This window comes from Balaenoptera acutorostrata, chromosome 17, assembly GCF_949987535.1.
Source record: "Balaenoptera acutorostrata chromosome 17, mBalAcu1.1, whole genome shotgun sequence".
Classification (NCBI taxonomy): domain Eukaryota; kingdom Metazoa; phylum Chordata; class Mammalia; order Artiodactyla; family Balaenopteridae; genus Balaenoptera; species Balaenoptera acutorostrata.
Genome location: NC_080080.1, coordinates 32321380 through 32338871, shown reverse-complemented (window position 1 = coordinate 32338871; position 17492 = coordinate 32321380). Strand labels below are relative to the sequence as shown.

The window sequence follows — 17492 nt, the reverse complement described above, 5'->3', positions numbered from 1 at the left end:
CATCTGAGAGTGTAGCATTGGTTAACCTGATAACCAACACTCAGGTCAACAAGAGCTGAGTCGGGGCTTTGGAAGAGATTGAGAAGTGGAGCCTTGAAATTTTCCTGGCACTATGAGACCATAGCCACAGTTGCTATTTTAAGACATCAGGCATGGCTGAAAGGTAATTCGTGAGGGTGTCAGCACAGCCAAGATGGTGATTCTAGATTATACATAAAGAAGATAAGCTCTATTTGGAAGGAAAGAAATTGCACTTAGGTGGAATTGTTCTATGAATGACTTAACATGGGCGTCTTTGTATTAGGAGAGGAAAGTGTCAGTGATGAGGGAAGTTCTGTTTGGAACCCAATAATGGCATGATGCCTTAAATCCCTGAAGTCCTGGTCCATCATCCAAAGGCAAACCTCTTCTTCATCTGGACTCTTCTATATTCTCATCCATATACTGCATTTTCTTCACTGAACCCCATTCCACCATTCTCCTCCTCTTGCCTCATTCTTGGTCAATGTATTCATTTATCTTTACCATTTGTACATTTTATTTAATAGCAGCAACCTATTTAAAATAGTTTATTCTTAAAAAATTAAGCAAAACCAGGACATATAAGATAGCAAGTGTTCTCCCTACTCTCCCCCCTACAACACTCATCTCAGTTCACACAGGCAGACACTGTTAATGACTTGCTGTATAGCCTTCTAGCCCATTTTCAATACATAAGCAAACGCAAGAAAAAAAATGTTTTTCAAAAATTATATTACGATATACATACAAATCTATAACTTTCTTTTTTTACTTAAAAATACATTTTGGACTTCATATTTATAGTGTTTATAAGATCCTCCTCTTTCTTAGATATTGTATCATGTTCCATTATAGGGCCGCATTGTAATTTTTAATGAACATTTATGTCATTTCCTTTTTTTGTTGTTATTATAAAAAACCTTTCAGTACTTTGAAAACTTGGCGAATGCTCCTTTAGGATAAATTCCCATAGTGGAAATGATGGATCAAAGGCTAGGCATATTTCAAAATTTTAAAAGACATTGTCAAAAGTTTATATCAATTGAGACCACAGCAACAGTTTAGGAGAACACTAATGTCCTCAGATTCACTCTAGCTTTGTCAATATTTTTAATGTTTAATCTATTCATTCTAAGTCAGAAACCTCTACAAAGAAATAGTGTCAGAAAGACAAAAAGTCTTGCATGGTGTCCTCTCAATTAACAGTGTGGTTAGTGCTTTAACTTTTGCAAAGAGCTTTTATATATATTATGCCACTAAATCTTCAAAAGAATTTTTTGAAATACATTTTTTCATCTTCACTTCATATAGGAGCAAATTTAGGTGTGAGAAGATCAATTACTTGTTCAAAATCACACAGATGCTAAGTGGTTGACTTGGAATTCAAACTCTGATCACACATAACAGTTTGATAAAAATGGATATTTAAGTTCTGCTATGTTATATTCAGATAACTGATAACACTTTGACTTGACATTTTTTCAACTAAACATTATACTACCTTAAAATGAGTATATTTTACTTTTTTGAATACCTTATATATTTAAAATTATTATTCTCTCTTTAAATATTCTTTTAGAAGGCTTAGTAACAAAACATAATACTAAGTGTTAGAGAAAATTTAACTTTCAGAGTAGAGATGCCTACTTTTTTTGATGAAAGCCAATGAATAAATAAGGTATAAAATACTAAAATTTTCTCTGCAGAGAGGCTATTGACATCAGTGTTAAAAGAATTTTGGGTCAGAGAGATATGGATTAAGAACTGTTTCTGCTACTTTCTGTCTGGCTGACTTTAGGAAGCTTACTTAACCTCTCCAAGCCTCAGTTTATACATCTATAAAATAGAGATATTAATGTACTTACCTCATTTGATATTATGAAGATTTAAAAAGGTATCCTATGTGAAATGGTTAGTGAAGTGCCCGGCACATAAATGACATGCAATAATGTTGCTGCCATTATTATTATAATTATTATTGTTGTGGCTACTAATATCATAGGTAATTTTTTAGAGACAAATATATTTCAGAATATTAGGTATTCCCATAAAGATTGACTGACTGTCTTTCCTATGTTACAGAAACCACCATTTATATATGTTATTTTTCTCTTCCTTTAGAATGTATAATTTGTTCTAATCCTGACATGTTAAAGCCTCAGTGGACCTAAAAGATTATTTAGTTATACAAATAAAGACATTTAAGACCAGATCTCTTGAGAAATTTTCCAAAGTCACACAGATTCTTGCTGCCAAAATAAGAATTTGATTCCTGGTCTCTGTTCTTTCTCCTTAAGGTTAATTAATTTATTTTAAAAATTACTGTGCATATTTGAAATATTTTACAGTAATTTCTAAAATTGTAAGCCAAATATTGAAAAATTTCCTTGGCACCACTGGTGACTGAATACATATCTCTCCTGATTTCACTGAAATGAATTTCCCCCAGTTCAGAAACTGGTGAACTTTTGCCCTCTGTTATGCAAGTTCAGTTATTTTTAAGGAAAGATGACCAGACTGCAACTCTGGTAATTGTGTCAACTTCTTCAGTAATACAAAATTTAATTTATTTTGCATTTGTCATGTATCTTGTCTCTGTGATATTACAGACACTTAAAAGCTTCATCCAGTAACTAGTTCAAATTAAAAACATTTCCATGCCTGCATGTAAATTGTGCTGCAACTTTGTAATTGACTAAAATTATTATCTTACTATCATAATAGTAACTCAAGAAACTTAGACAATAAAATAGAGAAATGAATTGTTTTATGGAGGTAAGTAAAACTGGATAGTTGTTCTGCCTTCATACTTTAAAGCATTGGTTCTCTGCCTGTACACCCTTAACTATGGAATAAAGTCACATACACACAAAAGCGATCGTTGATTTGTACAGTGGCTGACTTAAAAACAAGCTGGCTTCTAACTTTAAATCAACAGAGAAAATTTTAAGCTCCAGCTGGTTAGACAACTATCCACTGGCAAATCAGAAAAAATAATTTAAAAATTTTACTTCAAGTTGGTTATTTGTAACTTAGGTTGTTTTTCCATTGAGGTAACGAGAATGATTCTTGGTCTGACAAACTTCAGGAAAAAGCCTAGTACTCCATAGATACCTCTAATATTGTCCTTATGTTAATGTGGTCATTGTGAATCATATTTTCCCTATGGAAAATGAATTTACTTTTGAAGAGTTACATTCTTTATGAGGGATGTAAGTGATGGGATTCAGAATTTCCCAATGTTTACTTGCTTATTTTGGCTATCCACTCATCTGTTGTTGGCAAGTTGAAACCATCAGTAGTTAAGACATTACCTCAGATTTAAAAAGTTGAACACTTTGGTTTATATCTTTTAATTATAAGTATGGAATTCAAAGGATTGTATTTTCTGAGTATGTTATTGCTCTAAATTCGAATTCCACATCTTTTATTCAGAAATAATAAAGTGGGTTATAATGGAAGCAATGAAGGACATAGAATGAACATTATTTCTTCAATGTTTGTAGAAGAGATAAACAAAGGAATGCAGGGTAGGGATAGAGAGGAATGGAAGGATTATGATCAATTTCATTCTTTCACAGCATAATGTAAATGTATTGGGACCTTCTCTGAGACTACAGCTTGAAGGTCAATAGAAGTGTGAGGTTACTGAATGAAGTTTAGAGAGGAAAAGTTATTGACCCTGGAGAGTAGTGGTGCCCTGAGACCCTTAATTAATCACGTACCTTTATCGTACGTGTGTCAGTTTCTGCCTCTACCCTTCTTTCTGCTACTGATATTACTCCTGCCACTACTTCTGTCTCTTCTTTACCTCCATGGCTGGGTTCAGCTCAAATAGGGGCAAGCAGGGAGAAAGACCTTCCTTTCTAAGGTAAATTATGTTGACATTAGAGAAGGCCTTTTAAAAAAATGTCTTTAATTCACCCACATGAACTTCTTTAGAGTTTTCTTGGTTAAACCTGGCCTTTTGCATTTCCATGTCAAGTTTAGAATCAACTGGTCAATCTCTTTCAAATATCTGGTAGGATTTTGACTGGTAAAGCATTGAATCTACAGTTCAGTTTTAAGAGATAATTGATATGTCTGCAATAGTTTATCTTAATAATGTGTTCCATATTCCTGGTAATTCCTAGTAGTTGATGATTCTTCTCACTCCTCCCACTCCACTCCATAAAAGAGTGAGCTATTCCATGCTCATTATTTCAGATCATTAACACCAAAACAGAACAGAAATCAAAGTTGTCAATTTTTGGTTTTGGAATTCATGACAGAGCTAACAGTCTTGAGAGTAAAGGAATTTAAATCACAAGAAACTAGGTTTTTTCAAATTTCAAGTTCTCAACGTTAAAGGACTCAAAGCAAGCATAAAGTCTATGCATAAAAACAGTCTTTGGAGTACATAGATGAAGAGCCAGATGGTCTCACATCCAGTCTAGATAAAGATTTCATGGGTGGTGCAAGAAAAAGGCAGAGAAGAGTCAAAGGGCTCTGACATGATGAATCCTTGAGAAGAGACTATGTGCTCAGCTCCACCCAGGCCAAATCCCAGAGTGCGGGTGAACCAATAGAACCTCTGTAGATTTGCAATTAAAAAGACAATGTGACTTGTGCATATCTTTCTGGGTGGAACTCTGAGAAGTAGCCAGCCTTATAGAGTTCCCAATACTTAGCTTATCAGAGGAGCAGAAAGAAAGGGATTTCTAGGCAGATGGGCCTGAGGCACTGCAGAGTCCTTGAGCCCCTCCTGGTGAGGGTGAATTTAAAAGCCCTCTCATTCCTCATCCTCTGAGAGGAGATTGGAAATAGAAAAGATTCCAGACCTGCAAGTCCTTGGTTGTAAGCCGAAAAGAGTGTTTGTGTTGAGACCCCCCTAAAGAGACTGAGAATAGTGGCTTGAATAGTTCAGACATAGAAAAATAAGAAAATTTACATTAGTTTAAAATACTTTAACAATTTTAAATTTTATTAAATTTATTATATTTTAATTAACTAAAATTTATTTTGGGGCCAAATATTTATACATAATTATTCCACATATTCTTGGCTAAGACAGAAATTTCTTGTTCTTGAATGGGAATATAATACAGTAAGCATGTCAACTTGCCCCAAATTAATTTATTAATTTGGAAAAAGTCAAATTATCTCTACCTTATAGCTTATGACAGAATGCATTCAAAATGTGTTATAGAGTTAAAATGATAACACTATACAATTATTAGAAAATGTGGGATGTATTTATCTGATTCTGAGTATGCTTTTCAAAGTTTAAAAAGAAAACAGAAAGAAAAAGATTGATGGACATTTGACTATCTAAGAAACCTAAAAATTCATAACATAAAAGTAAAATCTAAATCTAAAATATTATTGACGTAAAAATAAAATTCACCATATGTAAAACTAAAAGCAAAGAACCACCTGAAAATAAATATCTAACAAGAAAATGAAAACTCATTTTAATAAAAATGCAAATTTAGTGTCACAGTCTTTTCAATACCAAATTGGAAAAGGCATGAAATAGATTAATACTAGATATTAAGGTTTGTAAACATGCAATCTCACAGAATAGTGATGATAGATAATAAAAATATTTCTGATAATCAATTTGGAAATGGGTATCAAATGCCTTTAAAATATTTACTTCATTGATTAATTCAATATTCTAGGAATATTGTTTAAGAAAATAGAAGTACACATCAGACTGTAGTATTATGTGATAGAAAAAGCAGCAGTAACTTAAATACCCAACAATAGGGGATTAGTTGAATATTTTATAGTGTATAGTAACAGATTCCACACTGCTGTGTAAAAAATCACATTTTATATAATCAGTGATGTGGGAAAAGTCTCACAAAATATGTGGATGATTAAAAAGAATATGTTGATGTTGATATATGATAGAGCATATGATCCCAATTTATAAAATTAAATGTAGAGAAGCTCTTTTATCTGACCTGTACTTAACAGAAGCATCAGATGTTCCCTCTTCCTTTTGTAAATTATCTTTACTGATGTCAATACTTATGGAGAGCTGGCAGCTCCCTAGGATAGCCACATTTTTATTCCACCTGTTGATTTATATATAGATTTGGAGTCAGATGTTTGTTTTTATATCTTAATATCATTTTCCTTGGTCCTATAATTACAAAGCCTAATTACAGATTAAAATGTCTAATAAACTATGAGTGCTAAAAGAGAGTAATTGTTTATGTTAAATAAATAGAATTCTTTGGGAAAAGTCAATTAATTTGAGTAGGTAAGAGGATTTGCTCAAATTATGCGTGGACAAGAAAACTGTGCAACACTGGGAGAAATGATTAAATTCTAGAATTCTACACTGAGATTTGTTTATGTCTTCATATTATTGTTCCCATTTTAGGAAAACCAATCTAGAAATCATTTATGGTTCATTAGGAAGATGATTTATGTTATAAAGATGACCTGGAGCTCCCATCAGAAGACCTGTGGTCAGAAAAAAAGCTTGGTTCTACATGAAAAGATTAGTGAAGAAATGCTTATTTATTAATTAAATTAAACTTACATATCATGTATGTATAATTTTTAAAGGTTCTGCACCTTATAAAACCTTTTTCTGATTAACCAAAGACTGTTGGCTATCAGATAGAAGGGATTCTACTGCACATGTGTGTATAGAAAAAATATTGGGAGTCTTAACACCAAAATGTTTTAGTAGTTGTCTCTTGATAGCTATCATGATTTGTTTTTTTTTCAAACATTTATCTTTCAATTTTCCTAGAGTGAAAATGAATTACTTTGATCACAATTTAAAGTTATTTGAAACAAAAAAGGACCTCTCCAACCCCTCCCCCACAGAAGGTATTGGGCTTTTTGCCTAAATATGGGGTCATTGCCATTGTGGTTCCAATGTGGTGTGAGCTTGAGATGTTTGCTTCCATACCATTGGAATCTCCACCTATTCTGTGTTCTTATAGACACAGCTAAAGGTGAGACAATGTACCTTGAGTTTTTTAAGTCTAGCAACTACACAAAGCTCATGATGAAAACAAGCATCCATTACAGCAGGCAAATTGTACTTAGTGCCCAACAAATGTTCAGAACCAGGGTGTGAATGATCATCCTTGTGAAGAACTGACATCTTGCAGGATAGGTACTTCCAGACCCTGCCCCAGCCCTCCAGGTATGCTTGGTTGGCAGCTTATTACAAGCAGGTCATACACTAACTTATACCATGTGTTAGTTAGTCAGTTATAAGTTAGTTATACACTAACTTATACCACATATATACCATGTGTTTGTCATTCAGCATATAAATATCAGTCCTTTGCCTAGCACATAGTAACTCTGTAAATAGTAAGTTTTCCTTTAGAAGATTATGGGAAGGGGGGGATGTGATAACAATAAATTTTGTTTAGATGATAAACTACATGACAGTGGTTTTTAGGTCTGTTTTCTGTATAACTTCTCTGGACTAAACACAGATTGAATCATGTTGGAACTAAATGCTATTTAATGTGCTAGTGAAGTGTCTTCCATTTTGCATGAGTGCTTTCTGTCCATGGTGTAACATTGTGACGGCATATTCTTTCAAATTATATTTATATTCCCAGACCCAATTCCCTAATTTGCTTTTCTTTTCTAATGCCTTTTCTTCTCCTCTGAAGTCCATAGTATTTTAAAAAAAATACGTATTCCTTGAGAAGATATTGAGCTTTTGCTTAGGGTCATACATAAAAGTGTTTGATTTAAATAATCACGGGAGTTAAATTTCATCTGCCAGGGAGTTCTACATTTTTGGCAGTTATAGGCTGCCTTTATTCAGTTTAATGATGAAGATTTGACATCGTTGGATTTTTTCTTCTTAGTAAAATGAATGGTGCATCTTTCTTTAATTGTGATCCGCGCCAACCATTTGGCCCAGTAATGGTATGCAAATTAAACTCTTTAAAAATTAATGCTAACATTTATTAAATAATGCATCATACAAAAAGGTAATTTGAAATTCCAAGTTAGACTCCCTATCTGCTCATGAGAAAGTATTTTTTGTGCCATCTTCCTAAAACATCTTTATAGTCTTTCTAAATACCTTGAATGTTTTTCCAGTATTTTGCAAAATTATCACCATGGAGACTGTTCATGTAGACAGATTCTTTATGCTTTTCAATTTTGATTTGTATAAACTCTCAGATTTTGAATTTATATCACTGCTCTGACTTTCTAAACTTAAAAGTGCTTATAGATGTTTCTTTACGACAATTTAAAGACAAGTCTAATTAAGGGGTATGTAAACTTAATTGTACAAGCTTACCTTCACTTTTGATTCTCAAATCAGAATGTATATCATATGCTTGGGAACTCCCTGGCAGTCCAGTGGTTAAGACTTGGCGCTCTCACTGCCGAGGGCTCAGGTTCATTCCCTGGTCAGGGAACTAAAATCCTACAAGCCGGGCTGTGCAGTAAAAAAAAAAAAAAGAAAAAAAGAATGTGTATCACATTGCTAGTTGGACAATTGTAAACCTTATGTAACATCCCCACCCAGACAGCAGTGAGCACTAGCATTCAGCCTTGTACATTAGTGATTTTGTAAATTTGATTTGGGAATTTTAAATGATATTATGACTATAATCGGCATAACCTGAGAAGAATGAAACTTCTCATGCAGGTTTAGTATAGTGTTAAGAACAAGAGTGGTAGAGTGTGACTGCTGGGTTTGAATGAATGCCAGTCCTACCAGGTATGAGCTTTACTGTCTCAGACAAATTCCTTAACCTTCCTGGGTCTCAGTTTCTTCATCTGTGAAAATAACATCAATAATAGTAGCTATCTCATAGAGTTGTTATGAGAACTATGAAACACTAATAAAGTACCGATCCATAGCAAGGACACAACAACTATTAATGCATTATTATTATCTGGAACATTTTTCCCTTCACTGAGAAAACTTTAGCAATATTACTTAAGTGAATCTTCAAAGGATTTGACAATAATTTCGATTTGATTTGCTAACCTAAGAGCAAGAGTCAAATATCTCTTTACTTTGCATTATCTATAGAAATAGAATTTGGGAAAGAAGGTAAAATTCTTCATTACAGACAGCTGTTTCTTCCATTCAATGTGAATTACTAAAAAAGAGAGCTTTCGCATGCATGTTTTTATTTCAACAAACATGCACTTAACACCAGCTATCAATATATGCAAGGCTTTGCGCTGACACTAGGCAGGGAAACATACTAAGAGGAGATACGATCCTTATCCTCAAAGTTATCCCAGTAGCTAGCAATAGCCATCCTAATAGATCAAAAGTTAATCACAAGATTAAAAAAAACCCAGATATTTCAAGAAGTTATAATAATGAAAAAAGTCATCATAAGACAGCATATAATTAAACATCTAAAAGATGATATAAACAATAAAGTGTTTGCTTATTTTATATTTGTTTGTTTAATAATAACCTTCTTGTTTCATAAATATGTAAAGATTCCATGCTAAGCATTTAGATAGGAGTAAAGTGGTTGGCTTGGTCTACGAGGGCTTCATGAATGAGGTGGACATTGGGAACATTTTGAAGATTGAGTTCCAGGCAGGCTTCATCTCTTAGACTGTCCCATAAGTGTTAATAAGTGATCTACATGTTAATTTGGAGATGGGTATAGCTTAAGGGCTCAACAGTTGCCATCATGCTTAATTACTGTTCACATCCACCCTGCAGTAAGCTTACTGAGCTTTCATCAAGAAGCAGGTGGAATTAGTAGTAGAAGACAGATCACAAGCTTGATCGTTTCAATAGTTCTATGTTTATTGAAGACCCAGTCAATCTCCCCCCACCCCCAAAATTCAATATATATCCCAGGCACTAGGGAGAAAGAAATGGATTCATTGTTGGTTCCTGGCCTCCAGCTGCTCACAGAACATGTAACAAGTATTTGTTCTGCTTTATAATACATGCAAAGATAAGAGTAAGCCAGAGGTGTGATGAATGGGGGAGTGGGTGGGAGTGTATGTGTCAGGGAAAGCTTCAGAGAAGAGCCAGGGTTTTTCATTCTCTGCATTCCTGAATAGAAGCCAAATAAAAGTTTTAATTTGGGGTCAATTCAGAGTGCTTCACAGCTTTTTCCTTTCCACTGAATCTAAAGCTATGATCAGTGAGTAAAAATTGCAAAGATAAGTATCAATCAACCAGGAGTCTGTGGGACAATCAATCTTTCTGATTGACACTTTGGTGTCCTTAGAGTTTGTTTCAAAAATGGATTTGGAAGATACTCTAAATCACAAATAATTAATAATGGATGTAAGCACAAACTGGTTCCCCCTACACTTAGGATAAATTTTTTTCAATTGCTCATTTATTCTTTTATTTATTCAGTCATTCATGTATGTGCCAGACAGGCTCTGTACAAAATTTTTTGGCTGATTTGGGAACAAACAAGTACAATTTATTTCTTCATGGATTCTTTTTTTTCAAATTTAGGATGATTTTATTTACAAAACAGGTTCTTTTGTTTTACAAAAATTACAAAATATGACAAAAATAGAAATAGCTTCTTGGACTGCTGGGAACTACTTCTAAGCAACCAATGAGTTAAAACTCCGATGGTCTTCGTCTTTTGAAGAGCATGACGGCAACGCCCAGTCGCGCTTTGTGTCTCCCCAGAGCCCCGCGGCTGTGGGCTGCCTCTGGTGGGAGGGCCGGTCAGGCCAGAGTCTGGAGCAGCAAGATCTTCTCGTTGACGCAGAACCTGTGCAGCACCAGCATCAATTTCTCCCCACAGCGGGACGCCTGGCGCTCCATGGCCAGGCGGAAGTCCTCCTTCACGCCCTTGGTGATGCCCCGGGTGACCGTGTGGTGCTTGATCAGCATTCCTTGATTGGGTTGTGGTTCCAGATGGATCTTCCCACCTTCCTGAGTTCTCAGGTAGGCGAATTCCTCCAGCATGTCGATATTTGTAACATAATTGAAAAAATTCTCATATTGGAAGTTTCCTTGCTGGCAAATCTTATTTGACAGCTTTCAAGAAAAGGGGGTCTCTCCCCACGGCCACTCCTGCTGAAGCAGCACGATCACGTGCCCCAGCGCCATGCGTCTCTGCTGTCTGTGAAGGCTCTAAGCTTAAAACAAGCTAACATTAAGTGCAGGCAATAGGGCACGATAGCCTTGCTGGTACAAGGCAGAAGCTTCAGATATGAACCTTTTCTAAACTTGGGTTTATTTTTGAGGGTTCTTCCTGTGACTTGCCTCCATCCTGGATGGGGAGGACCACGCAGCACATCAAATCAAGGACTTTCTCACAGGTCATTCTGTACTCCCCCAAGGCCAAGTGGAAGGTCACCAGCTGGATGAGTGCCCTCTGATGCTCCAAGGTCCCCTGTCCTGAAATCGTGGCTGAGGAAGTGGTCCCTGGAGAGCTGCCAAGTGGTGCAGGCTCGCTATGGCCTTTTTATATTGACCCTGATAGATGATCATATCACTGAGGAAGATTCTCAACCAAAGCCAAGTATCAGTCTTCCATGCCAAACAAATTCTTGTAAATTCCTTGTCAAGGAATTCCAGGGAATAGAGCAGCTCCCAGCTCTCTCTGGCCAGCTTAAAGCTTTCCAACACCTCGATTGAGTTAGCAAGTTCTGCCTTATTGACAACAATGTGACGATTCCTTCCTTTTGCTGAACAGTCTTCATCATCCGAACTCATGGTTTTTTCTCTTCCCTCAGCTAGTTTCCTCTTTTTATGTATGTGTTTATTGCGATCAATTTCTACATCACCATATACATTTGATATGTCTTCCAGAAGAACCAGTGGAACTTGGCTAGGGTCATTAGGACCTTGGAATAGAGACTGTTGTATGCTGTTGACATACTGAAATGCATTCTTAAAGAAGACCAACATAGTGGAATAAACCACTTGGTTTTTATATTTTGCATGAGCTTCATTATCAAAGTTGTTCAGGTATCTGCAGAGATCCTTCAGTCTATGCAAAATATCACCATAGCTTTGTCTTCCTTTATCCATCTGCCAGTCACATCTCATTCCAGCAACATTCAAAATCTTAAACAACCTCTCCCAAGGGTCCAAGATCTGGGACGATTTTTCAGTCAGTCCCTCTATTATGTACTTCTGAGAGCTACGTTTGCTCGGTGACATTAAATCAGACGTTTCTTAGGCACCTTGATGCTCTCTATTTGAGTAGATCTAGTGACATAATTGGTATAAAATTCAGCTGCTTTGTTCTAGTACTTACACACCAAATTGGCAGGCAACCGAACGTCATGGTTGTTAATTATTAGAGGAAGGACATCACACACAAATAATTTTCTAAAACAGTTAACAGGAGATTCTTGCTCTTCAATAGTTTCAGCCTCCAATAGTGCCTCCCCAAGGCCGACCCCATGCTGTACCACTGTTTCAGGGAATCGTCTCAAAAGTAGAAGCAACAATTTATTTATTTATTTAAAGTACACAATTCAATGGTTTTTAGTATATTCACAGACCTGTGCAACCAACACAAGAACCAATTTTAGAACATTTTCATCAACACAAGAGATAATCCCACCCCTGAAGCAACATTTCTGATCATTCCAAAGTGTTGAAGCATTGTTCCGTAACCTTTAGTAACATTTCACACTGGACTCGACCAGGAAGAGTTTCAAATAAACCTGGATGTTGGAGTCGGTGGGGTAGAGGCTGCAGGCCGTGATCAGCCAAGCCTTGGCAGCCCACAGGCTCCTGCTGCACCAGCTCGCGGGCTCGCTGCACCAGGAACTCGCAGTCGCCCTGGGCCGACATGATGCAGAAGGCCTCTTTTTTTAAAAAAAATTAATTAATTAATTAATTTTTGGCTGCATTGGGTCTTCGTTGCTGTGCGCGGGCTTTCTCTAGTTGCGGTGAGCAGGGTCTACTCTTCATTGCGGTGCGCGGGCTTCTCATTGCTGTGGCTTCTCTTTGTTGCGGAGCACGGGCTCTAGGCACTTGGGCTTCAGTAGTTGTGGCACGTGGGCTCAGTAGTTGTGGCTCATGGGCTCTAGAGCACAGGCTCAGTAGTTGTGGCGCACAGGCTTGGTTGCTCTGCGGCACGTGGGATCTTCCCAGACCAGGGCTCGAACCGTGTCCCCTGCATTGGCAGGCGGATTCTTAACCACTGCACCACCAGGGAAGTCCTCTTCATGGATTCTTAAAGTCTAGCATTTTATACTTAGTTGTCTTACAGAGCTGTCAAAGTCCATTAGTTGGTAAGAATAATTATCCAATAGATAAGGAACTAGTCCATTGCAGTGTGGTCTTAGATTCAGAGCCAGCCTAAAATAAGGGAAACTTTCAAGTATTATCTAATTCATTAAATATGGAATCAATTCAATTCAAAAAAACATAGCAAAATAAACAAGATACAAGTCCTTAAACTTAAAAACAGCACAGTCTAAATTCAAATGATGAATAGGACGTTTATTAGAATATTTCATTGAGATGAAGTCATTATAATTTTTAGTGATAGTTAAGAAATTGGGAGATTTCTGAAAATGCTACTATTACCACTCATACCACTAATAATGACTGCCAAGTGCTTTACATTTTTTTTAAAGATTATTTTTTGATGTGGACCATTTTTAAAGTCTTTATTGAATCTGTTACAATATTGCTTCTCTTCTATGTTTTGTTTTGTTTTTTGACCACGAGGCATGTGGGATCCTAGCTCCCCAACCAGGGATCGAACCCGCAACCCCTGCATTGGAAGGCAAAGTCCCAACCACTGGACTGTCAAGGAAGTCCCCAAGTGCTTTAAATTTAAGGTATATTTTTTCCTCACAGCAGGTACATAAGTACATACAATCATCCCTATTTGCAAAGGAGGAAACTGAGGCTGAGAAATGTTGAGTGATTTGCCTTCTGTCAGGAAGGAGTTGATAAGTGGCAGAGCCTGCACCGTATTTGATCTCTACTCAGTCTGTCAGAATTCTGTCTAATAGAAAAGAGATATTTCAAGATGGTCATCAATGAATTACAATTGTTTAGCTTTTATGCACTGAATTTTAATCATAATATCTGGAGAGTCTTTCCAGAAGGCTGCTTTTCCCCTCTATTATCAAGGTCTTGGTAGCTCCAGTGCTGGCGATCATGGAAGGTGAGTAAGTATAACTCTTATAGAAACTACAAAAATGTTTTGTATTTTACTGGAATCAATACATAAAACACTGGAGCAGGGACATATGTGATATGTATATTACATAATGGAAAAGTATAAATTAGTGCTAGGGGCAACATGGGTAGTGATTACATAATCCCTATCATTTTAGGCAGGAGAGGCCTTCTGGAATAGGTCTTATCTCAGAGCCTGACTGAATGATGGGAAGGAGATAGCTGGCAGAGGTGGGCAGGGGTGTTATTTTTGGCAGCGGCTAGGACTTGAAGGTGGGAGTTAGTAAAGGGCTTTGAAAAACATGTTTAAAAGAGCAAAAGGGATTAGTAGGGGTAGTTAATCACATCTGGAAAAGACAGGGAAAGTGTGCATTTTGCATCTCCTAAATGAAACATTTTGAAGCAGAAGAAAGCTTTTTTTTTTCTTTGATATTAATATGTGGGTAGGATTCTAGCATAATGCCCCAAGAAGCACTAGATTCATGACATGGCAGATATTTTATAGGACTTTAACTGGTTTAAGTACAGTTAAAATAAAGATGGCCTGACCAATTGTTGAGGGCTGGGCATGGGAGTGTAAATGGTAGAACTATTTTATTAATAAAAACAGTCATATTCAACTGTCTGTAGAAAACAGAGCCTGAGTCAAGGATTGAGAGGTGATGCTTTATTTGGGGGGTACAATTTTCAGGGTAGTGAAAGTGAGAAAGGGGGAAGTGAAGTTGCTAAGGATGGGAAGCAACAGCAGGTGAAGTGTTACCTCGCTGGCTTCTGCTTTAGGATAAACCTAAAAGAGACAAAGACAGTGGCTTGGGAGGTGCATCCACTTGGTCACTTGGTATCTCTGATCAGACTACTTGAAAGTGCTTTAGAACAGTAGGTGGGAGGAAAAGAGGGAGACAGACTTTATCTGACTGGAGGTCTGCATCTCCTCTCTCTTCTTTCTTACTGGTCAAATTTCTTCCATTAAAACACCCCACCCCAACCAACACACTTACCCATTAGACAGCTGCTCAGAACCTAGATTTTATACTCTTCAGTGTGCTGTTACATTCAAGTCTGGAAGTGGTGAGAAAAACCACAGATTCCAGGTTTGTGTCTGGTCAGATTGGTTGGCCCTAGACAAGGGATCACCAGAGCATAAGCTGAGTTGGATGGTTGTGACTGTGTCAGAGCAAGTGGCTGAGCCTCAGAAGAATTGAGGAGGTGCAAAGAGACAACACATTTATTTCCACTTATTATATGCCAAGCACTACCCTAGAACTTTGCATGCCTTCAATCTATTACTATTCCCATTGTACAGTGAGGTATTCAAACATTAGAGAAGTAGTCTTGTCTTCAGATTTGAAATCAAGCAGTTCTTATTAACCTATTGGAAGGCAATTTGTTTTTTTACCTTCTCTCCCCCTCCCCCTTCCCTTCTCTCCTTCCCCTCTCCTTGTTCTCTTTCTCCCTCCCTCCCTCCATTCCTTCTTTCCTTCCTTCCTTCCTTCCCTTCTTCTTTCCTTCCTTTCTCTCCCCATCTCTCTATCCTCCTTCCATCTCTCTTGAATCATAGAAGGTGAAGATAATACAGGAGAATGAACTAATTTAGCATGTTCCCAGAATGATTTTGTTCAGTGAAAGCAACTGTCTGTGTGGAGTACTTTTGGAAGGAATGTGACATGCTACAATGCATCATGGAACCCACTTCTGGGTGCCTGGTTTACAATAAGGCTAAAGAAACGCTGCAGAGATCCTGCAGAAATCAATATTGTCTTTATGCCACTAAATATTCCCCTCATTCTCAAAGCTAAGAAAAGATACCTGGTTTCCCGTAAATATTCACAAAGACTTCACTACATGATTTCCCAAAGCCTGTGTGCATTTGAAAGCACTGACTGTTTAAGGAAGCATTGACTGTGCTGTGTATCTGCATGATGCTGGGCTCTATATGAACAGAGCACCTTGACTTATAAAACATATTCGAAGCAGTGAGTTTAATATACAAGTGGTAAAGCCTATGTTATACCCCTCTCTATTTCATGGATAGTATATAGCAGATCTGGTATACAGCAAGCTATAAACTGCATTTAGATTAGGAATCAGTGAAGAAGGAAGAGCACTTTCCTTCTGTTTATTTGAGAAGATGAGTTTAGGATTCTTGATAGAAATGTAAATTTTAAACATTTTCAGTGACAGGAGGAAAGAAATTGATCAGCTGTGAGCTGGCACTTACTCCCAGCATTCAATCAGGAGGCATGGAGGAAATCAGTATGACCTCACATATCAGAACCTATACTCTCTCAAGCCTTGACTTCTCTTTGTACAGTGAGCAGCCAACTATTTTGACCATTACTATGGAAAATCTGGGAGATGATAGCTTTGGAAAATCTGGAAAAAAATCAGGAAGATGGTAGAAATAGATTGTTACAAAACTTTTAAAACAGTTTTTAGTAATTAGAAACGAACCAGAAAAAAAAGCATAACTGAATAAAATATGATTAGTTGAATATGTGGACAAATAATCACACCATCCATTGATAAGTTTCCAAACACAAATTTATTAGAAATATGAAAGGTGGTATAATCCTTATCTATGATGACTGAAACTATGAGTTAATGGGGAAAAGTAGATCTGATTCCTTCTGTATTATTTTTATTTTTAGTTTTTGACCATGCAGCATGCAGGATCTTAGTTCCCTGACCAGAGATGGAACCTGTGCTCCCTGCGGTGTAAGCGTAGAGTCTTAACCACTGGACTGCCAGGGAAGTCCCATGCTTCTGTACTTTTAAGTGTAGGCTGAACACATGTGAACTAAACACATCTTATCAACATTCTTTCTGATTATAGGCATCAATATATGATCTCTAACTCTTCCTGTTCATGATTTTTTTTTTTAACAAAAAATTTTACTTCTTTCCTCCACTGTGTATGAATCTTTATCAAATATTAAATCCTTCTTTACACTAAGGTCTATTTTGAGGTTATCTATTCTATATCACTGATCTGTCAATCTTATGCCAGTTACATAATATTTTAATTTTATTACATAATTGTTGGAAGCAACCCTCTTTTTCTCTCATTTTTCACAACTGCATTTGTTACTATTTTTAAACTTTAATTCGGGATGAAATATAGAGGAATTTTCTAAAGGCTTCTCTCAATAAAAATCTCACTGAAATGGTCAAATCTGTTAATTAATTTGGGAAAAAAATGACATTTTTTCCAATGATATTAATTTCTTGTAATATTGTATTATTGCCAGTGAATAGTGCTTGTGAAATAGTTTCTTTTTTTGAATTAATTAAGATCATCTTTGTATCTTCAAAATGATTAATTTTGTAAATGCACCAAAGGTATTTGAAAGGGAAATATTTGCACTGGTACAAC

General features: G+C 36.5%; 1 pseudogene; it reads right to left on the bottom strand.

The window, feature by feature from the left end:
* Positions 1-10687: 10687 nt before the first annotated feature.
* Positions 10688-12775, bottom strand: LOC103005488 (integrator complex subunit 10-like; annotated as a pseudogene).
* Positions 12776-17492: the final 4717 nt, after the last annotated feature.